General features: G+C 33.6%; 1 protein-coding gene across 8 annotated transcripts in view; it reads right to left on the reverse strand.

The window, feature by feature from the left end:
* LOC141418462 (PHD finger protein 20-like) overlaps nucleotides 1-24,952 on the reverse strand; it is a 307,934-nt gene that overhangs the window by 55,207 nt on the left and 227,775 nt on the right. The window contains exon 6 of one of the 8 annotated variants that reach the window (XR_012443081.1): nucleotides 21,023-21,148. The exons of the other annotated variants lie outside the window; for them this stretch is intronic. The gene's annotated coding sequence lies outside the window, so the exon portion shown is untranslated. Of the gene's footprint in view, nucleotides 1-21,022; nucleotides 21,149-24,952 lie in introns of those variants that run through there. 8 annotated transcript variants of the gene reach the window in all.

Genomic DNA, 24,952 nt, shown 5'->3' on the forward strand with positions numbered 1-24,952 from the left:
CAGTCCATGAGCACGGGAGATCTTTCCACCTTCTGTAGTCTTCCTATATGTCTTTTTTCAGTGGTTTGTAGTTCTCCTTGTAGAGCTCATTCATATCCTTTGTAAGTTTACTCCTGTGTATTTGATTTTTTTGAGGCTATTGTAAATGGAATTGTTTCCATATATTCCTTCTCAATTTGTTCATTGGTGATGTATAGAACAACTAATGATTTTTGTAAGTTGATTTTGTATCCTGCCATCTTGCTGTAGCTGTTTATGGTGACTAGAAGATTTTTGGTAGAGTTTTTTGGATCTTTAAGGTATAGGATCATGTCGTCTACAAATAGGGATATTTTGGCAGTTTCTTTACCTATTTATATTCCTTTTATTAATTTTTTTTCTTCTCTAATTGCTCAGTATAGGATTTCCAGGACTATGTTGAATAGGAGTGGGGATAGTGGGCACCCTTGTCTTGTTTCTGATTTTAGGGGAAATGGTTTCAGTTTTTCACTGTTAAGTATGATGTTGGCTGTAGGTTTGTCATATATAGCCTTTACAATGTTGAGGTACTTTCCTTCTATTCCTAGTTTTCTAAGAGCTTTTATCACAAAGTGGTGTTGGATCTTATCAAAGGCTTTTTCTTCGTCTATTGTGATGATCAAGTAATTTTTTCTTTGCTTCTATTAATGTGTTGTATTACGTTTATAGATTTGCATATATTGAACCACCCCTGGATTTCTGGGATGAAGCTGACTTGGTCGTCATCAATGATCTTTCTGATGTGTTGTTAGATTCAGTTGCCATTACTTTATTGAGGATTTTTGAATTGATGTTCATTAAGGAGATTGGCCTATAGTTCTCCTTTTTGGAGGTATCTTTGTCCAGTTTTAGTATGAGTGTAATACTGGCTTCATAAAATGTGTCAGGCAGTATTCCTTCCCTTTCTATTTCATGGAACAGTTTAAGGAGGGTTGGTATTAGTTCTTCTTTAAAGGTCTGATAGAATTCAGCAGAGAATCCATCAGGTCCTGGACTTTTCTTTTTTGGGAGACTCTTTATTGCTGCTTCAATTTCATTTTGTGTTATAGGTCTATTCAGGTGATTAATTTCCTCTTGGTTCAGTTTTTGATGGCCATAGTATCTAGAAATCTGTCTATTCCTTCAAGATTTTCAAATTTATTAGAATATAGGTTCTCAAAGTAGTCTCTGATGATTCCCCAGATTTCTGTGGTGTTTGTTGTTATCTCCCCTTTTGCTTTTCTGATTTTACTGGTTTGGGTTTTTTCTCTCCTCATTTTAGTCAGGTTTGCCAGGATTCTGTCAATCATATTTATTTTTTCAAAGAACCAGCTTTTTGTGTCATTGATTCTTTGTATTTGTTTTTGTTTATATTTCATTAATTTTGGCCACTATTTTTATTATTTCTCTCCTTCTGCTTGTTTTTGGATTTGCTGTTCTTGTTTTTCTAGGAGTTTGAGATGTAGAATCAAGTCATTGATTTGAGATCTTTCTGTCCTTTTAGTATATGCACTCATGGCTATAAACTTTCCTCTTAGGACTGCCTTTGCTGTGTCCCATAGGTTCTGGTAGATGGAGTTTTCTTATATTTTTTGAGGTTTGCTTTGTGCCCTAAGATATGATCAATTTTGGAGAAGGTTCCATGGGCTGCTCAGAATGTATATTGTGCAGAAGTTGGATGAAATATTCTGTAGACATCAGCTAGGTCCATTTTATCTATGGTATGATTTTGTTCTAGAGTTTTTATTGATTTTTTTGTTTGGATAACCTATCTATTGGTGAGGGGGGGGGGTATTAAAGTCTTCCACTACTACTGTGTTGGAGTTTATATATGTTTTTAGGTCCTTTGGAATATGTTTGATGAAATTGGGTGCATTGATGTTGGGTGCATATAGGTTGATAATTGTTATTTCCTTGTGGTGTATTTCACCTTTTATTAATATGGAGTGTCCTTCTTTATCTCATTTGATCAATGTAGGTTTGAAGTCTCCTTTGTCTGAGATAAGTATTACTAATCCTGCCCTTTTTGGGGGGATTGTTGGCTTTGTAAATCTTCTTCCAACCTTTCACCCTAAGCTAGTGCTTGTTTCTATCAATGAGATGGGTTCCTATAAGCAATCGACTGTTGGATCTTCCTTTTTAATCCAGTTTGCCAAGTCGTGTCTTTTGATGGGTGAGTTAATCTGTTAACATTTAGTGTTAGTGTTGATAGCTATGTGGTGATTCCTTTCATTCAGTTGTTTTTGTTGTTGAAGGGTTTGTTTGTGTGCAGCTGAATCTATTTTGAATGATAGTTTTGCTGGGTAGAGTATCCTATGGTTGAAGTTATTTTCATTAGTGCCCAGAATACCTCACTCCATGCTCCTCTTGCTTTTTAGGTTTCTGTTGAGAAATCTGCTGTGATTTTGATGGGTTTACCTTTGTATGTTATTTGTTTTTTTCCCTCTTACAGCCTTCAATATTCTTTCTCTAGTCTCTGTGCTTGTTGTTTTAATGATAATATGCCATGAGGTAGTTCTATGTTGATCAAGTCTGTTTGGTTTCCTGGTGGCTTCCTGTACCTGAATGGGCATAGTTTTCTCTAGATTTAGGAAATTTTCTGTTATTATTTTGTTGAATATATTATGAATTCTTTTTGCTTGCACCTCTTCTCCTTCTTCAATGCCCATGAGTCTCAGGTTTGGTCTTTTGATGGAGTCAGTGAATTCTTGCATATTCCTTTTGCAGATCTTGAGTTGTTTGACTAATAGCTCTTCAGTTTTTCCTTTTGAATCCCAAATTATAATATGTCAGTCTCATTCCATTGGTGAATCCCAAATCTCCAGGAACTTGGAGATTAGAAAACATGAATAATTAACAAATTAAACATCTATTCAATGGAAGAGACAGATATGGCACCTGAATTAGGTCAGGTAGGTGATATACTTGCAGTGTTCCTACTCTGATTGTTTGAATGTGTCCTCCAAAAGTCATGTTGAAATTAAATTGCCACTGAAACAGTGCTGAGAAGTGGAACTTTCAAGAGGTGATTGGTTCATGGGACATTGCCCTCATGAATGATTAAGGCTGTGGTGGGTAAGATCAGGATGAATAGGTCAGTTACAAAGAAGCAATCCTGGTGCTCTTCTGTTTGTCATGCTCCTTTTCTGTTCTTCCATGTGGTGATTCAGCATGAAGACCTTCACCAGATGCTGGCAACTTTTTCTTGGATTTTACAACATCTAGAACTGTGAGTCATACATATTTATGTTTATTATAAATTACCAGGCTTTAGATATTCAGTTGCAGCAGCAAAAAAAAAAAAAAAAAAAAAAGACTCAGACATTACATTTTATTAATTTTGGGGAAAATAAATCCCATATGAATTTTATTTCAAGGGTGGGAGTATGTGGAGACAAAGAAGACATAAAAACCAGGAATGAGAAATATAACATGAGAGCAATATTAATATGTGGCTGACATCAATAAATGCAGATAAGACCTGAATTAAATATGTATATATTACTTCATTACTAACTAAATGAAATTAATATATTAAATCTAAATATTTCTAAGTAACATCACTGCCTTGGGAGGGATTTATGGTAATAAGATGTTGACAGCTATTTGAAATTGCTTATGTATATGTTAGCTGACATTAGCATAAGTAAATTACTTCTGTTCTGAATTCACCTTGAAGCCACATTTGAATTTGATAATTCCCTGTTCTCTAATAGTTGTGTCATATTTAAATGAAAAGTGAGAAGAAAACTGAGTCTGTCACTCCTGGATATTCAGTGCGTGTATGGATGTCTAATTATAGAACAGAATAATTTTTGCCATTTTGTAACCAGTGTAACTGTGTTACTTTCTATGCAATTCAAAGTAGAGAAATCAACAATTCACCAAGAAAAAAAATTGGCTCTACCAATTGATATTTTGGTATACTTCATTTATTTGTATGGACTATTATTTTGGAATTTGCCATCAGGTCATCTTAAAAGATCCCCTGATAGTATCACCAACACATTTGTTGCTATTGTTTTAGCAAGGATTCTCTGTGAGCATGATGAGAAAATAAACTGGGCAGTGTGGTATCAAATTCTTGTTCACATGGCAAATGTCTCTTTCTTGTGCCCTGATACTTGTGTGTTAGTGGCTTTGAGAAATAGGAATGGTGATTCACAGAATTATAAATGGTTATTTTAGAAAAATGATCAGTGGTATAAAGTCAAGAAAAAAGGACAAAAATTCTAACCTCTATTCCTTCTATTATTCTTAGTTGATTGAAACAACCATCAACCCTAAGCAATTCTTGAAAGTGCAATTATCCAATTGTATAATTATTTAATACTACAGCATTCCAGGAATAGGGATTTAGCATTTCATAGCTACTTTTAGGTAGTAATTTTTTTTGCATCTTCTATTGTCTGAAATACGTGCAGTAGCTCCCATTTCATCCTTCCTTTGTCCCCTAAATTTTTCTCCTTTGTATTTTGAAATTTTGCCAGGGATTCACATATTACAACTCTTTGTAGGCTTTATGCCAGAATTTTCCTTTCTTATTTTAGAAACATAACTTAGAAGGCAAATACTTAAAAGGTTATTTTTTATTATCTCAAAATAAAATTTGAGTAGGACAATTTCCAAATTCTAGCATGCCATCCAACTGTTGCAAGTTTATTCATTAAAACAGTCCACTATCTTTTAATAAAGAGGTATTTATTATTTGCCCTGTCAGTCATAAGAGAAAATCCTTTGAGTACTTAGCAACTTTCTAGATTGTGACAGCAGATATGAGTTTTCCAAACTTTTAATTTTTTTTCTTGAAAGTTCAATATTCATTATTGGCAATGAGTAAGTGAACAGCGTATTTCATTCATGTTCCAGAAGAGTCTTGCCAAATATCCAGGTCCGAATAATTTGTTTCTCAGTTACTCCTGCAAGTCAAAATATTCCATAGAAAAGAGGTTGCATGAGCTCTCAATTCAACTTCTCACATGTGCTACTTTACAATCACTCTGTGTCCATATGCAAAGATACGCATTGCTCCATGATGAAGAACATGTGTAAGACACATACTTCAGCATTTATTTATTAGGTTTGACTTCTTTTCTTGCATTTGAAACCCAAGGTCAGTGTGTCAGGAGATTTATGCCTCAGATGCAATTGCTACAGCACAAGTGGCCACAGGAAAGAGAACTAAGCTCTGGACAGTGTCTGTCAATCTACAGCATGTGAATCAGGATAACCTACATATCTGGCCACTTACAGAATTCCAAAATAATATATCGAGGGGAGAAACCCAAGCTGAGGTGGGCAGATCCAGCTCAGACTTGAAGAACCACAAATAGTAACATAAATGTAAGCTAGTTTTTTTAATGCTGAGTTTCAGAGTGATTTATTCTGCAGCAAAAGTTTATCGACATGATCATCTTAACCTAACTATTACAAGAAAGATGGTTCATAAAAATTACCTACATTCATAGCAAACAGAAAGGAAAAATGTAAAGCAGGCTTGAAAGCTAATCAGCACAGAAAACATCCATGAGGCTGTTACCTGAAATACTTAAGTTATACTACAGGCCAGCATGACCTGTATTTTTGGCATGATGGGTTGCATTAATTGATTACTTTTAGTATGTATTTGATCAGCTGTGATTTAAAACGTGCTGCAATAAATTCAGGAAGATGTACTATAAACTCCTCACTAGGAAGAAAGCCCTTTCTCTTTACTTCTCAAATATCTCTCTACATTATACGTACAACACTCTGCATTATATTGAACATGTTATTGATATTGGTAATGAAACGATTACACCTAATATGTTGTCATTAAAATAAAATAGAATAATCTGCCTTGGAGGTGTACAGATCAGTTCTCATGTGTGACGTCATTTATTTTATTTGATAGACATTTTGTGTAAACCAGTCTCCAAGACTGTCCTGAATAATCCTCACTTCTTACTCAATCTTATGGGATCCCCTCTCTCACTGAATGGAGGAAATTGTAATGGTTTGTAGGACATTATGAGTAACAGTGTCTGACCCTATATCATAAAAGGTACTGTGGTTTCTCCTTTGTCTCTTGGATAACTCTCATTCAGAGAAGCCAGCTGCATGTCCTGAAAATTCAAGTGCTCCAGTGAATGGGGAGGAGGACTAAGGCCTCCTCCAGGAACTAGCTACCTTGGAAGTGGACCCTCCAGCCTGAGCTAAATCTTCAGATAACTGTGGCCCTGGATAACATTTTAATTAAAATCTCATGAGAGATCAAAGCCAGAACTGCTCAGTTAAGTGGGTCCCAAATTTCCAGTCTTCTTAAATTGTGAAAAATTGTTCATTGTTATTTTAACTAAACTTTAATGCAATTACTATTATAGAATTAAATAATGAATACTTTCAATGTCTTAAATTTTACTTTAAGTCTGGGTTACTTTTGCTTTCAAAGCAATGTCTTTGTAGAATTTATTACTTTGTGAAATCAGAATAGTGGCTTATTTTCATACATCTCATTTCTCTAACATGCATAATTGGGTTTGAACTCAGGGCCTACACCTTCAGCCGCTCCCAACCCTATTTGTGAAGGGGTTTTTCAAAACAGCATCTCAAGAACTATTTGCCCTGGCTGACTTTGAACCTTGATCCTTCTGATCTCTGCCTCTTGAGTAGCTAGGATCATAGGAATGAGCCACTGGTGCCCAGCTGGAATAGTAATCTTAATTATATGATTGAGTTTGTAAAATGCAAGTTAAATAGTATCTGTAAAGTCATTAAGCTTGTACCTGTCACATAATAAATACCCTATACCTGCTCAAATTAATTTTTGTAAAGACATCATAGCTTGATTTTGAAATAAGTACATTTGTTTGGATTTTAACATTTCAGGTTTTGTTTTTCAAAATATTAGACTGAATATAATACTATTTTTCTCAGGGAGTATTTCTCAAAGTTGTTTTTGGTTCCACTTTTCTGTTACATAGAATCATTATGCATATTGTATTCCTGATTATAAACAAAACAGGTTTTACAAAGAAAAGCAGTATCGTATTTTCTAATACATGAAAGAGTCATTCTAAATCATTCGATACTGTGATATTTATGTATCTACCTATCTGGTACCTCTAACTTCTAAGTCAGGTACAGAGCAGAGGCTCCAATAAATCTGAAGTATGCACTGCTTCCATTTTATATCCTCATCTTTTCCCTGAATTGCACACATCTTGGGAGACATGTCAGAGGGCAATTCTTTCCCTTTTGGTATTTACTATAGCAAATAATTTATTTCCTTTGGTGCTATTTGCTTCACTCTTATAAATAAGACATTTTTACATTTTATAATTGAGACCAATTTTTATAATTGAGACCAAATCTTCAGTCTATTGTCAGAATTTTATTTCTTTGGTTTTGACCATTTTATTGTTCTTTTTGACTACTGTATGTTGGCAATATTTATGTGTTCCATGCTATGAATACCAGATGATGCCTTTACATTCTGTAACTTGTGTCTGCCTGCTTTTCCCCAGATGAATAATTCTTCCCTAAATAGTGCTTCTTTTAAAGCAGAAGCATTTCTGTCAGATATATGATAAAGCATAAAATGCACTAAATTTTCACTAATTTTACAGTGAATACTAAATTACTATATTTTGTGATTTTGAAACCTTTTACTTTAATCATTCAAGTAGATTATTGATTCTTCCACAAAAAAGATAAAAAGTGGTGACAATATGACTTATGACATACTAACTTAGTAGTTGTTATGGTGACTTCAACATTGAACTATACATTTTTAGTTCAACAGAAATGATTCATTATTTTCATTTTTGGAAGAAAATGCCACTAAGATTTTCAGTTGTGTTTATGACATCATTAATACAATAGACTGTGGTGGACATATTGAATTTATTATATGTGAGGTAATAGAAAAGACTAGCAAGTAATCCTCATTTTTATTTTTGGCTTCACTATTTCCAACACAAAATAAGACATTTCATTGGCCATTTTGTGTAGAATATTAAGCTGTACTTGTGGCCCATCTGTCTAGTTGTTGTAATGAGACATGCAGGAAAAAAACAGTCACTTAGATGACTTTTTAAATTGTTAGCATCAAAGGAAGTCAGTTTGCAACAATTACTTTCAAACATTTGTACTGTTCATTTGTGTTTATTTACAGAATGCTGACTGACCACACACAGCACAGAATGAGCAGATAAAGTGACTGTGAGTCAGTTTGGTACACTTTAACTCTCAGAAGAGAGAAAATAAATTTTTAAAAGGCCCATTCTATAGTCAGCTCCAACCTACCCCTAATTTCAACACCATCTGGGTAAAATCTGAGCCATTGGCTGTGAAAGTCACCCTAGTCACATCATGCAGACGTTTGAAAAGAGTGTTATATTTTTATATAATTACACATAATTATGAATATGCATGTGTGTGAGTATACACACACATGCACACACACCCCTACTGGGTTGCTTCCCACTCCACAATTCTACAAACATTCTGGAAAGTGTTCAGAGAGATTGCCTGATTTCTAAGTATAGACAGTTGACATTTTTTCCTAAATGATCTGAAAAATTGAAAATTAAAGCAGTAAATGATTTCCTTATTGTCTTAATAATAAATTGAAGCAGAATTTTAACATGTGTGGTATGGAGCAGTATTTATTGGAATGTTTTCTTCTCATTATGCTTGAATACTTTTCTTTCTGTCATTATAATAATAAAGCTAAAATATGAAGGCACACGGGACACCAGTTATGCCCAATCTGAAAATAGGAATTAAATTTTATGTATATATTATTTGATTAATCACAAACATTGATAATGTGAATCAACCGGAATGGGTTAACTCCAAAAAAGAAATAAAAGAAAAAAAGAGAAGTAGAGGGAGAGGAGGAGGAAGGGAGGGAGAAGAGAAGGAGACAGGAGGCTGAACAGAGGAGGTGGACTTACAGGCAGCAAAGGGCTGAAGATGGAGAAACAGGGAACAAAATGCAGATTGCTTACCTCAAAGTTGCTTTCCTTCTGGGATTAAAACAGAAAGGACTTCCTTTTCATGTCAGCACATGGAAAACTGGGCACCTTTAGATGGACTGCTATGCACTTCCCATTTTTTTTTTTAGGAAACTGACCCATTTTGGATTTCACTTTGATATTTGATACTGTCAACCATGGCACTCTCTGGTCTGATCTGTGGGGCCTCATTCAGAAGCTCAGCCCAAGACAGTGGCCTCCTACAACTCTGATATTTTAACAAAAATATCTGACATTTGTTTTTCCCTCAAAAGCACCAAATTTACACAAAGGGAGTCTAGAAACAGTGCCAATGAGTAGAAGGCTGTAAACATGAAGGAACAAAGAGGATTCATTTGCTTCTGAGTCTCTTACTAAATGGGTAATTATACCCAAGCCAAAATGCCTAAAACTTCAGTCATTAAAATAAGAACAAAAATATATCTTGAAATTTTTGAAGGATTATTAAATGAAATGGTATATCTAGTATTACTGAAAGTAGATGATTTATTGAAATGATGGTCTGTGTGGGGCAGACAACTGCAATCAGTGCACGACCAGAATTACAGGCTGACCCTCAGTATCTGTTATAACTGTCCAAATTTTTAACTAAAATTCCACGTAGTAGTAATAAAAACCTACATATTTACCTATGTATGTGCAAAGCTAATAATGATAATTTAATTTTGAATGATAATATAGGATGGTTCTTTATAAAGTTTCATTTACAAATATTATATATTTATTAAATATATAATAATATAAATATATATTTATGAAAATACTTTATGTATTTTCAAATCTTTTGTTTTATGAGAGAGATTTCAAATCTTTAAGTATTATTAAATAAATAGGTGGGCCTAATAGGAATTTTCAAACTGACATAAACTACCCAGTGATAAAAAGAACAAATGCCTAAATGACAATTTGCCTTGTATTAAGATTTATAAAACAAATGTGGGTATCTCTAACTTCTATATAAAAAGCATGGTATGAATATTTTAGTTCAGAAACACTGAGAAATCAATTGCAACATTCTTTGAAGTTACATTTTTACTTGTATGTTTAAGGGAGAGCAACGTGGAAAATCATGCATGTAATTAAATATTTGCCATCCTGGAATTGCACATCTCTCGCAACGGTAAATCCTTAGATATTTTTATGTTAGTTCATGGCGTCAAATGCTCCTAGCATTACCTGTGTGCAACATTCATCATTTCCATAGCACACAATTGTGTTTGAAATATATTTAGGTTCTTTTCATTTCATAGCCTTCACTGTTGAACTGAAGTTAAAATTGGAAGACAAATTAATGTCTCATTTTTATGTTTCAATATAATGATTTCATAATTCTTAATGTAATATGAATATTGTCTTCTAAAAATAACAGGAAAAAGTAAAATACCATGAAAAATCTTATAGATACCAAAACTTTAGCTATTAGGTAGCTAAGAGGGCTTTTTAACTATGGTCACTTGACTCCTATTTGGAAGAATAAAGTGATTTCAAAACTACTGTTTCTAGTGAAAATCAGACAAAAAATATAGAAGCAGTTACTAGGGGAATAACCTCTCTATTCCATTAAATTAGAACAACAAACAGGACACACTAGAGCTTCTGCTTTGCAGTTTCATATGTGTCATTAAGTCTGTCTTGCCAGGAATTGGTGGCTCATGCCTGTAATCCTAGCTGCTCAGGAGGCAGAGATCAGAAGGATTGCGATTTGAAGCCAGCCAAAGGAAAATAGTTCTTGAGACCCACTCTTGTAAAAACATCACAAAAAAAGGCAGATGGAGTGGCTCAAGGTGTAGACCCTGAGTTCAAACCCCAGTACTGCAAAAAAAAGAAATTGTCAGAAACCCTAATGTACTATGCAATGAGTCTTGGTAAAGGCATCCTGTCTACTTCCTACTTCTAATTAAAATGACTTTAATATTTCCCCAGGATATTTTCAGTGATTTCTAATTAGTGATTTTCATATACATAATATTTTATTTAATTTTTTTGTAATTTAAACTTTCTATTCATAATATCCAGTGGGTCTTATTGCATACTTTTTCATGTTCTCTTCTTCTATGACATGAATTTGCTGCTTTTTCTTATGATACAATGGGTTAGATTGATGCATATGGTAAGGAATTATCTTTATATTCTGGAAGTAACTCAAAGGGTTGTTGAAGTTGATTCATTTTAAAGCTTTTTGAGGAAGTAGTAGTTACATTTAGTCATGTTTTACTTAAAAATGCTTTTGACACTGTTCCAATACAATCATAGTAAGGAACTTTAAGAGTCCATTTCAGGTGTGGACAGAGCTTCCAAACAGAAAATCAACAAAGAAACATCAGGGAGGAAGAGGGGGAGGAAGGAAGAGAGAGAGGGAGAAAGGGAGGATGGGAGGAAGGGAGTTTAATTTTATAACCTAGAAGAGATGGACAAAATATTGGACCTATACACCTACCAAGACTGAATCTTAAAGAACCAGGATACTCAAACATAACAGCAATGACTAATGTGTTAGAATCAGTAAAAAAGAGAATCTCACAAAAGAAAAGTCTAGGACCAGATAAATTCATTCCTGAGGTTTCCCAAACATTTAAAAAATAACTAATGCAAATTCCTCTTAAATTATTCCAAGAAATTGAAGAAGAATTCTGCAGTAAATCCAGCATTACTCTAATAACAAAACAAGATACGGGTACAACAACTAAAAAAAACAGAAGGCTGCATGACATTATCTTTGATGAACACTGAAGTGAAAATTCTCAAGAAAACAGTAGGAAACCAAATCCAACAGTATATTAAAAAAGACTACTCATCATGACCACGTTGAGTTCATTCTAGCAATGTAAGGGTTATTCAACATATGCACGTCGGTAGATGTAGTCCACCACATCAATAGAAGGAAGGACTAAATCCATACAATTATCTCAATAAATATAAAAGGGCATTTGATAATATTCAATATCCTATGAGACGAATACAGAACAAATTAGTTATAGAAAAGTGTACCCTAGCTTAATAAAGGCCATATATAATAAACCAGTATCTAAACACTTACTGAGTGGAGAAAAGTCTTCTTCTCTAAGTTCTGAAAAAAGACAATGATGTCCACATTCACCATTCCTACTTAGCATATGACTAGAAGTCCTAGCCGGAGCAATCAGGCTAGAGAAAGAAAAAAAATGTGTCATTTGGAAAAGAGGAAGCCAATTGTTACTGTTTGCAGATGACACAACATACAGAAGACTGCACAAGAAAACTGTTGTAACTATGGAATGAATTTAGCCAAGTTGCTGGGTATGAAATTGACATGAAATCAATAGTATTGTGATACATCAATATCCAGCTTTTAAAAATAGAAGTCAGCAATCATTCCTTGGCTTTTGGCAAAAATCAAGTATAAAAATAGAAAAAAAGAGATAGTAGCAACCACATCTACAGTGTTTGCATATATACCTAGAATTATTTAACTAACAAGTGAATGATGGCTACATTATTAAAAATGACTGAAGTTCATGGGAGAAATCTAGAGAACACACCCAAAAAAATGGAGACAGCCTCTGTGGATTGGAAGAATTGATATTGTTTAAATGCCTTTATTAAGCTGGGGTACACTTTTCTACACCTAATTTTTTCTGTATTCATCTCATAGGATATTGAATATTATCAAATGCCTTTTTATATTTATTGAGATAATTGTATGGATTTAGTCCTTCTTTCTATTGATGTGGTGGACTACATCTACCGACGTGCATATGTTGAATAACCCTTACATTGCTAAAATGAACTCAACGTGGTCATGATGAGTAACCTTTTTTAATATACTGCTGGATTTAAATGTCACACAATTTTGTGTACATCTAAACTTCACATGGTTCCTCATCAACATATGAGTTTTTAATGTTTTCAAGTGTAAGTTAAAAGCCACTTTTGTTGATAGTTTAGAAAATGAAAGAACAAGTGAATGACACAGAATGATTTTTTACTTACTTCTTTCCAATTCATACAGTAAACACACTAATTCTATTAACATTTACTCATGGTAAATATTTCACACCATGCCATAGGTTGCTTTAACAAATTTTCAGCTATTGATGCATTTTGTAATATCTTCTATTCCCTTGCTATCTTCCAGCCCATGAAATTATGTCTCACAGCAAATACTATAGTTCATAAAGTTTATCTAGTTTATGTTTGTTTAAAGTCATGGATTTTTAGCTTTCTAGGGTATTTTTGGTTAGTTGTTTGCTAGCTTGGAAAGTCTGAATTTTCAGAATATGACAAAATGCAAGAATATACCAAATCAGGCATGTCCATAGACACAACTAATTTCATCTGTATCTGTAATCAGAAAGAAGAAAAATGAACAAAGCAAACCGAATGGAAAGGTGTCATTTAAAAAGACTAACTAGTGCTCTGATAAGAAATTTCTCAATAGCAACAAACAATGCCAGTAAAATATTGCATTAAATAAATTCTTATTACATAACTAATTTATTATTATACAGGAGGCATTTAAAAGCTCAAGTAAATGCAGAAATTTGAAATTAAGGAACTTCAACAAAGATTTAAAATAGAACTTCAGGACTAAATATAATATTCCAGAAGAAAATTTCTGTTGTAAATGCAAGGATTAAGATTGGGATGTGGGAGTTGGACAAATAACTAATGAATAATTAATTACCTGAGATGTTTAAAACAATTTTAAATGATTTAAACTCTTATGTGTAGGAAAGTAATTACTCAAGGTATTTTTTGATATATCTTTGTTTCTTATCTTAAGATAAAAAAATGAAAACTTTATACCTCTAAGTTCATGCTTCATGACTTATCTTCTGAAACCACAAAATAATTCTTAAGTATCTGAATTTATCTTGATAAGTGATTTTTCATTGCAGATGACCAATCTTATGAACAAACTGTAAAAGGTTTGTGGTATTGTAAGTGCAAACTTGGAGCCTTGAAATCAAAGTTTTAGATTTGATTTCAGGCTTACAAAAATATATACATATATATATATATATATATATATATATATATATATATGCGTACAGAAACTTTTGGCTTTTATTATCATTAGTGTATATTAATTGTATAACATAATGGGCTTCATTGTGGCATTTGCATACACACATAGACATACCTTGATCAAATCTACCCTCTCTATCACACTGTCTTATCCGCCTCTTCCTTACCTCTTGTCCCATTCCACCTCCCTAATATTTCCCATTTACATTGTTTTCTCTAAACTCCACATTAAAAGAAAACACATGTACTCATCTTACTCAGTATGACTAATTTCACTTAATATGATGATCTCCAGTTTCAGTCATTTTCCTGCAAATGACATAGTTTTATCTTATTTCTAAAACTCCATTATATATATATCACATTTTCTTTATCCATTCACCTGTAGTTTCTGATTCAAACTGACAAAGAAAACATTTGCCTTTAGCAGTCAGTACTGTCTTTTCTCAAGTTATTTTGTATTAAAAACAGTGACATGCTTTTGAAAAAACTTTTCTTGGAGGTATTATCAGATGGATTAATATCTATTTGTAAAGGTTAATGACAAGAATAGGAATCAAGGCAGGATTTGTTGTCATTGTGATGTTTGTTTTGTTTGCAATGAATTGTTTTTATATTAAAAAAAAAGCCCTGGTTAAGATTTCTACAAAACCTACGTCCAGTGATTTTCAATACAATGTGACTAGAATGAAAAGGCTGGAGGAGAGCTCATGGAACCCATCTGAATGCAATGTGGGAAAAGTATGCTTATTTTGGGGGTGGAACATTTTGACCTTTCTCATCTTTCCTTCTCTAGACTTTTAAGGAATTATACATATTTCTAATAAGTACTTTCAAAAATATTTTGCATATATGACAATCCCCCATCCTTATTTGCATGTATTTAGAGACCTATTAGATCTTACTGCTGTAATGCACTCTTGAATAAAATTGGACAAATATTTGCAGTTCTAGGTAAATAGAAATCTTTTGAACATGGGTAAATTGATATTAAATAGAAGAAAAGTTTGCATTTTTCAGTGAAAGATGAAATTTAATTTCTTAGAGAATTACATTATTAAGAACACAGAAGCATCTCTGCTTTTCCAGCCATTAATGACACTCTCAGATGTTCCAGAACATTCTTTCCCTTTAGTGATATTGAATTTCATCTATTATTAAATTGTTTTGTGAATGTTCTTCCATTCTATTTTGTTTCTTAAAGTTATATAATAAAAGTGTTTGTAAAAGAAAGGCAACAGTCTATGATTTAATGAATAGACCAATTTCACCTCTAAATATACAGAATAGACTTTCATTCATTACTCTTCATTTATTCATTAACTCAATGCACATTTATTAATCACTATTTTTTTTAAAGATTCATAGTTGTCATATAGGATGTAAAAATATCTTCCTGTGTTTTAGTTAGTAGGCTGCTTCTAAAAGCTCAGTAGATTTTTTGTTTTTTCTGAAAAAAAAAAAAAAACTCTGGAAGAATTCCAGTCACAGCTCAGAGTTCAGAGTCTCTATTAATGGAGACTTGTGTTAGCTGAACACAAGGAAAAGTACAACATTTCACTCAGAGACAAAGTAAATGTGTCCAGTTCTTCTGGGGAGGGTCATGGTGAGTGGAGAAAATACTGTGAGGTGGTTAGAATTGAGGATAACACTCAGAGACAGGTTTTTCTTTTGTCTTTATGGCCAACACTGCAGGGGCAAAGTGAATCCCAGTCTGGAGCTATCTATGATATATTCTGCAAGTATTTACATCTCATCTCTCTGATCTTTGACTCTCTGACAGTACCTGATACATAACCATGCTTAAAAATATTTTTAGTGCGTAAAATAAAGAAAAGTCCTTATAAAACAACAATGGTATGAAAATAAAAACTATGAGCTTTAAAGACCAAGAAATCACTAGTCTGAATAAAGTTCTATGTAGCCCAAACCATTTACCAATAATCCTGTACTAGATAGTAAGTCCTTTAAAACTTTCTCTAAGACTTAGGTTTAAAAAATCATTATGTCTTACAATTTGAGTCTAATATCAATTTTAAGTTGCAAATACTTATAACTGATTTAATTAGAAATTTTGTTTGGTGTGGCCACCTTTTATATCAATATCTTTGAAAATTTCCAAAATTCCGTGAAGTATAATTCTTCCACTGTAATTTACCACATATCAAAATTTTTTGTTTCAAACTCACATATTTATTATCTCTATTTCATGTTCTGTTCCTTTATTAAAATGACAAAAATGATTACTATTTATGACAGATGACAACCACTTCAAGATCAAAATAATTACCAAATAATATGTCCTAAAACAAATGTTAAGTGAAAGCCTGTCCACATTACAGCTTTCTTCATTGTAACATAATTCGCAACCTAAATGTCCATAAACAAGCAATAAAATGGATCCAACTACCAAACAATAAGAAGCAATAAATTATCAATATGCAGAACATGAATGAAACCTGAAGGTATTACACTAAGGGAAAGAAGTCAATCCTAAGTGACTTCATAATGCATTATTATACTTTTGTTAAGTTCTACAAAGGAGGAAGCAATAGAAATTGCAGTTCTGGGGTTTCCAGGAACTGGTAGCAAGGAAATGAAATTCTTTACAATGCACACAGAAAGCAGATGGATGAAGCTGTTGGATCCTAGGATGAAGTGGAAAATCAGAAAAAAAAAGAGTCACTACAGAATTAATGGTCATTTTCCCAACCAAATTTCTGCTCAGAGACAGCAAATACAAGGTATAGAACAAAGCAACATTTCCACCAACTTTTAGGTAATGGATAAACAAAGCAGGTTCTCTGAAGACATGCTGCAGTGGGAACTTTTAAGACTAAGTTCTACAGAGGCTGAGAAGAAAACAAAAGGTCAAGGCACAGCTTCTATTTCTAGGCATTATTTGTCAATTTTATTCCATCGAATAGAACAATTCAGTGGTTTTCAAGCTGTTTTCCATTGGCCCCTTGGAACTCCAAGATCTTATTGGTCCGTCCATGAGTTTAAAAGTATTTATACAACAATATAAGAGAAACTCTTAGAGTTATCATTATCTGTTTTACTTTCACTGTCTGACAATGTACAATAGGAGGTCTCCCAGATATTACCCACGATGACGTCATCATCCTGGGAGCTAATGGAACAAGTGGTTGGACTAGTTTGAGTTTTTAAATGCTTGTTGGTTTTAACTCTTAATGTGGTAAACATCGAAAGCAATAATTCATATTAATGACAGGGGGTAAATGACTCCCTGGGCCACAAATTTGAGAACTGCTACCACAGGTAAATAAGTAATGGATTAACAGCTAAGATTGGGCCTGAAATGACCCTCCCTTTCAACAATAAAAGAAACAGTACCTGCTTCCAGATTCCATCTGTGAGACTCACTTTCTGAACACTGTATGAGGAATTCATAAGATTGAAAAGTAGAATGTAGCCATGTGTCTCTACTGAACCCTTTAAAGGACACAGGTGAAGGAGAGAAAACCCAATTATCCTGCCCGTGCATTCAACAGTGTGACATCGCCCTCCATCATCCCAGTTTAGGACCCATCCTTGTCTCAATCTGCTCATGACTGAAGTGCCTGCTCTAAGGAAGCTGACTGTCATCCCTCTAATCCCAAAGAATAAGTGGACTAACACAACTGCAAGAGTGATATGTTACTTCTTAATGTTGCCCTCAAGCATAAAAAGGATAATAATGATGAATGAATATTTGATAATTGAAGATAGCGTCATGGAAAATTGTTACTATAAAGAATGAGAATAATCAGTCTATTCAAAAACTGAACCTATAGACCTAAGGACAAAAACATATCACTCTCTAATCAATATTATTGAAGGAATCAAATCTTACATTCAGAAAAACTTTTGAAGTATTTCAAAGGGGAACAAGTCATTATAAATGAAAATGTAGTTCTTCTAAGTGAAACTATAATAGAATGTTGGGAAAAGAGAATGCATACATTAATGACCTTCAAATTTTAAAACATTAATCCTTCTAGAAGTTTCATCAATGAGTGAAAGACATATACCACTTACTAAAAGAGATTAGAGGTGTAGGACATGGAACTGAGACTGCCAACATCCCTGGGCTTGAAAGATGGAAAGCAGAGGGAACCTGAGCAGTAACCTTAGATGAAAACGTTCTTCACTTGAACTGTACTTCATATTTAGAAAGTCCACCATGTGCCAAGCAGGAAATTATCTTAAAGACACATATATCTAGACATGTCATATTCCACAAAGAACAAAAAATTTCTTTAGATTATTGACAAATTAAAAGCTTAATTTCAGAAAAATTTTTAAATAATGGCAGGTAAAAACATGTTGAAACTGACATCATTAATACCATTTGATATAACTGATTGGCAGGGTAGTAAGGTCTTTTCTCTTCAAAATTTCAACTATCATAAATCCTAGGGGCTGGAGGAGTGGCTCAAGTGGTAGAGCACCTGCCTAGGAATTGTGATGCCCTGAGTTCAAACCCCAGGACCACCAAAAAAAAAAAAAAAACAAAAAACAAATAAATCCTAGAAGTACGTAAAGGGAAAATCAGTCAAACATGAGATAAAAATGAAAGTAATTTTGCATATATAAAGAACCCAAATGGTCATTGACGTTCCGAAAACCTTGTTTCCTCATCTATGAGTCTTTGATTTTTTAAATAAAATCTTAGACATCTATAAGATGAGTCTTGGACTTTCTAATAAATAAAATCTTAGATGGTTTCAAATGCTCCATTTCTGTTTGATATTTGTTTTAAAATATATGAAAATATCAGCAACACAGCAGCAAAACCAGGACCTGAAGATATTCGTTAGGAAGAGTCAACAAGGAAGTTATAAATAAATATAACCTAGGTACACAATAGACCAAAGTGGCAGGTCAGGAATGTACACCCTGAAATCTGGATCTCAATGATTCTTAGGAAATCTAAGAATGTTTACATTTGGTGACATGACTCATGACCCTGTGAAATTTTACTGAATGATTGATAAGACCAATGTCTAAAATCTTATATTCATTATTCGTTTTACCAGGCAAAATATATGGAGCAAGCAAACCTGTGTGCATCACTCAGGACAGATTATGACAGCCTTTCATTCAAAGGCTCAAACCAAATAGACTCTATCTGTGGGTTTCTGTATTTGCTAAGGTGGGGAGCAGTACCTATGGCAAGCCATCCCCAGGCTCAATGCTGTCAGCTGGAAAGGTACAAATGATACGTTTTTACCCAGGTTTATTCAGGAAGCATAGCTAACTTAAGAGGAGAGGTAAATTGTAATACTGTGTGTAGGAGAAGAAATGATCACAAATATCATTTCTTCTAAATGCCAAATAGCATTTATAACTATCATATTTTATGAGAAGTATTAACTTTGATGAAATTACCATAGCACTGTCTTTGACAAGTAAGGGTTAAATTTATTTCTCTAAAAGAAAGGTTGAAAATTTCGATACTGAGTATGGGAAGTTATTTTTCTCTACCATCTAGTTCTTTGTTATTATGGAGAACTCAGCTTCTCCTAAGAATGTCCACTTCCTTGGGTATAGTTTGAATCTCTAAGGTCATCAATTTCCTTACCAATAAAACCCCATGGTCTTACAGAGATTTTTCCAGTCTTGCTTGACATTTGCTTCCATTGTATAAACAAAAAAAGCAAGAAATTTAATGCATGGAAAGATTAAATTGGTTAAAAAATATCACAGCTCATTTTATTTATCGGTCAACTTGAAATATATTATGTTACTTAAAAACCTACATTTTATTCTACACACAAATGCACACACACACACACATACTTTCACAGTCAAATACAAAATAAAATAGAAATAACAGCAGCAATATCTGCAAAAACAAAAGCACAATCTCTCCACAGTCCCAGTTTATCAATGTTCTGTATTAAATTTCTATTTGCGTGTAGCATTCTGGACTCATAAAGATTAATGATGGGAGTAGAACAAAAAATATGAGATGATGTAAATGTGTCCTGAAAAATGTATTCTATCACAGTCTCGATAGCATCTGAGATGGGGGTCTTAGCCTATTTGTCAGCACAATGCACTTCAATCTGCTGGATTCTCTGCTCTTCAATGAGCAAGATTTCCATTGTGTTTGCGAGCTACAGACGTCCTGCCTGCACTGAGAACAAAACAACAGGAATGACATGACACTGACATGTGACAACAGCAGTGACTTCACAGTCCATTTATGTCTGGCTATTTCTACATTCCTTGAGCATTCTGCAAAATCTTATAAATAGTTCAACTCACAAAATATGAAGAAATGTTTTTAAATTATTTTTTTAAACAATTCATCCCCCTCAGAAGATGGGAGTCAGCCTGTTATAATGTAGGCAATGTTATTATTATTACTAATGATAAAATTAGGACAAAAATGAATATATTCTCCTCATAAATAAGTTAAAATCAAAATTGTCTTTTATAAGTCTCTATGTCCACTGAGAATAACACATTATCAGTTTTGTGTATATTTTAACACAAAGTTATGTACTTTTTGGGGGATGTATTGGGTTTGAACTCAGGACCTCACATTTGCTAAGCAGGTGCTCTACCACTTAAGCCACTCCACCAATCTCTAAATTATGAATGCTTACGTCTGCATGCAAAGTTTATGTGGATACATTTTAGTGTTGGAATATATTTGTGCATATGGTTTGGGGATATAAATAATGCTAAAATATGTTTTCATTTTGTGCATATTATATTATTCTCAGATATAAAGATCTTTGTGATTTTTGTTGCTTTTTTTGTCTTTGAGACAAGTTTTCACTATGGCCTGGAATTTGTGATCCTCCCGCCTCAGCCTCCAAAGTGCTGGGATTTCAGATCCAGTAATCTTTGATCTTTCAATCAAAGTTCAATACTAATATAATATTAAGCCAGTATGTACTGATTTGATCATAAAAGTTCTTAAAATATGGAAATAATCCCACACTTGTAAGTAGCATTTACCCCAAGGGCTCCTCCTCTTTCCAGGAGCCCCAGCTTCCAGCAGCTTTGAAACATCAGCACCTGAAGGAGCAGACAGCCTTCAGAGCTTGCTTCTAGGTCCTGGGTAGACAATGTTCCAAACACCTGTTAAATACCAGCAACATCACCTAGATGAAACAAAATGAACTTGTCACTGTACTGATGGCCACTCCTTTTCCAACTTTCTATATTGCTGGTTTTCAGAAGCCTCTTCACCTTTTAACAAGACAAAAATGAAATTACAGTTACAAATTGAGGCTAGAGAGTTTCTTGAGTGTTCTTTGCCAGATTATATGTTTTATCTGTCTATTGTTACTTTGTTTTCCTTGATCATTTATATCCCTTCCCTTTCAGATGACTGTTTGTGTCTGAAACATTTCAATATATATTCACATTCACTGTTTACATTTAAGATTAATTTACAAATTCAGTGTGAATTTTTCTTTAATTTCTGCTATTTAGGCTTCTTTTTTTTCTGTTAGTCACTATTATTGATTCACTTCAGGAAGAAAAGGAGGCCTGTGCAATTTTTATTTTGAGTTGTTCATAAAAACTATTTATAGACTTGGTGGGTATGATATTATACAAAGCCCAGGTCCTCAGTGACATTTGATATGAAACACCTTTCTCGGCCTTCCTGTTCCATGTGGGTTACTATGGAAGCTTAGCTCCACAGAACCTCTGAAGCCATAGCTCACCACAGGTGGCACAAACCTTCTCAGGTGGAGAAGATAGCTTCAGTGTTTGATCCGATAGCCAGGGCAACATTTATTCCACACACAGATGGTCAGTCAAAGCTACTTATATGACTGTTCCTCTCTGAAATTAGTCTGGAAAATGTGAGCAAAAAGATTATCGGGTGGGTATATCCCTTTCCTAATATCCCCTTCTACATTTGTGCCTTTTTTTCCTTAAATGAAATGTAGTCAAACAATCTTTAAAGGAACAACCACAAACACCTTTCACTCAATGTGTGAGTCTCTGGATGGCATGCGGTAGTCACTGCACCAAAGGAGAAGTGTCTCTTTTTGGTCCAGAGCAAAAAATAGAGAAGTTTCTCTGTTACTCTCCACCTCCCAGCCCCAAGCTTTATAAAATTAAGTTTTTCTTCACAGTCCTGGGGATAGAACTGAAGACCTGGTACTTACTAAGCAAGCACTCAACCACCCAAGCCACACGTCCCCAATCCTTTTATTTATTTATTTATTTTCCATTTAAGGTTTTGCACTTTTGCCCAGTCCAGCCTCAGACCATGATCCTATCTCTTCTTCCTGAGTAGAGGGAATTATAGACATCTGCCACCACACCCAGCTAGCTGGTTTCTTGAGAGAGGTTTCATTAACTTTTGTACCAGCTTCCCTCAAAACTACAATCCTCCTGCCCCCTTGAGGATGATAGTTAAGCACCCCTAAGCATATCCTATATACAATTATAGAATGAAGATAGCTCAATTGCAAAATAATTCCTCTGGGTGGCAAGCGAAAGCAGTTGATAGCAACCGTTCCAAGGTTATGAGCACCAATACAGTGAGAGCCCAAAGGACACATGTGTCCATTTTTCACCATGTCCTAGAACTCTTCAGCATTATAGGCTGTTATGGGCTGAATGTTTGTATCCCTCAAAACATACATTGAAAAATATTAAATAGATGTAACTTTGTGTCTACTTCATAATTTATGCTGAATACATTGAAGAGTTGGTTTTAATTTAACATGGAATGAGTCCTTCTTAAAAGAAATTTAGGTGAGATTCCACTGCTTGGAATTAAAATTCTAATCACACATAAATAATCATGCTTCACTGAAAAGAAATCCTAAAACCAAAAGTTTCCAATTAAGCTTTTTAATGAATGTATAAAATGGGAAATGACATAAATATTATTTAGGAAAAATAGTAGCATGCAGACTGTGTATCTGATGATGTCAACAAATGCTTTCCCCTTTTTCTGTTTGAGCCAACTATAATTTTTGGAAACTGACAATTATGGAAATTTTAGCAAATTTCCATAATTTTTAGCAAATTAATGCAAGTACTAAATGCACCAGTCAACACAGAATTTGCTTGAGAAAAATCCATTTGTGCTATTTTATTACTAAACATATTTATGTATGTTAAATTTAATATATTCACTTATTTATTGCTAACATGCACTTTGGACTTCATTTCACTAAAAGAGTCAAATTTCCCTTGTTTCTCATTTTTCTCAATTGACAAACTTCTCAGTTAGGCTGGATATACTTCCATCTTGGGACACTGCTAATTTCTTCCTACTTTCAAGTCTGTTCCAATGTCACCACACATCGAGAGTTATCTTGTCCAAATTGTGACATGATTCTTGTCTCCCTTCAACCCACTCCGATGTCCCTTAATCCTGCTCTGTGTGTGTGGCTTCTCCAACAGCATTTACAAACATATTGTTGTCAAAATAGGTATTCAAAAATAGCTTGAGTAAATGGACAAATGAATAAGTGTACATTTTTATTAATGAATTATAACATTAGAAAGATACAAAAATGTTAAAACGTGATTGATACACACATAATTGCAATTTCAGATGTTCAAGTCATTTTAAACTTTATCATCTTTTGCACAACTTACATTATTACAATTGCATTTTAGCTTCCTTTTTCTCAGGCAAATCCAATTTCATTTATATTGTAAGTGGCAATATAATTTCCCTAGTTCTTGATTATATGTTCACAGATAGAGGCAATTTAAATTGAAATAATCACTTTATTGTGATTGTTTTAAGCCATTTATAGTAAATATAAATATACAAAAGGTTCTCTAACATCTTGCTATTTGTTTTGTACATATTCCATTGGTTCTTTTTTGTCTTTTATTCATTTTTATATTTACTCAAAGATACAAATTTGAGATCTAAGCAATAGACAATAATATTTTATTACTACCTACAGAATAAACACAATGGAACCAAAGCACCTAATTCTACCGAGATTAGCACAATTTATTTGACCTCATTCGACAGGGTGACGACATCACTGCTTTCACCACACATGCAAGTCAGATTTGATTTTGTGCTCACACTGCAGATTTGCTTTGCTCTACTAAGTTTGCAAAACTTTGAAGCATTTAAAAGTTATAAAGGTAACTTTTCACTTCCAACTAAAATGTCATTTGACCATGCTATGATTCCCCAAGAAATTAAGTATAAATTGCAACACTGAACACAAGATTAGATAATTAATGATGGCCTATCTATCTTGATCACTTATAAGAGAACTTTGCAAAGGAGAGGAAAGCACAATTTCACTGTAAACAGAGGGTATCAGAGACATAATGGTTCTGAGGAGCCACAGGGACTCAGAGAGGTCAACAGCACAGACATCAGTTTAAATGTATACATGTATCCAAGATCAGATTTCACCAGCATAATTTTTCATTTGTTTTATCATTGCTTTGAGCCAACAACTGGAAAGAATGAAACTTAAACTTTTGAAAAATAAATATACAGAAACTTTACAAGCTTTTAAAATGAAACCTTATCTTTTAGAGCACAAATTTTCATTTCTTTATCTGAACTTATTGAAACATATTTTGAATAAAAGAACTAAAAATGGCAAGCTTATGGTGGATACTAGTTAAAATGTCAATTTTAAGGGGATATGTATTTTAATTTTTGTCTTGTATTTATTAAAATTTAATCTCTCTGTTTTTGAAGCAAAATCTAGAGTAATTTTAATATAATGCAGTTCAATAATGAGAGCATATACTTGAAATATTGTACTTTACAATCAATTAGCTATCTTTCCAAGCTATGATTAATATTGTTCTTCTACTAAACAGATGGGTGATGTTGGGGGTGCTACAGACATTACAGGGTGATGTAGACATGGCACCAGGCAGAAGGTTAGGGTTTAATGATGACAGACTGAGGAGGGAAACCCAGTAAGACCTATCTGTGGAGATTC

This window comes from Castor canadensis, chromosome 17 (assembly GCF_047511655.1).
Source record: "Castor canadensis chromosome 17, mCasCan1.hap1v2, whole genome shotgun sequence".
Classification (NCBI taxonomy): domain Eukaryota; kingdom Metazoa; phylum Chordata; class Mammalia; order Rodentia; family Castoridae; genus Castor; species Castor canadensis.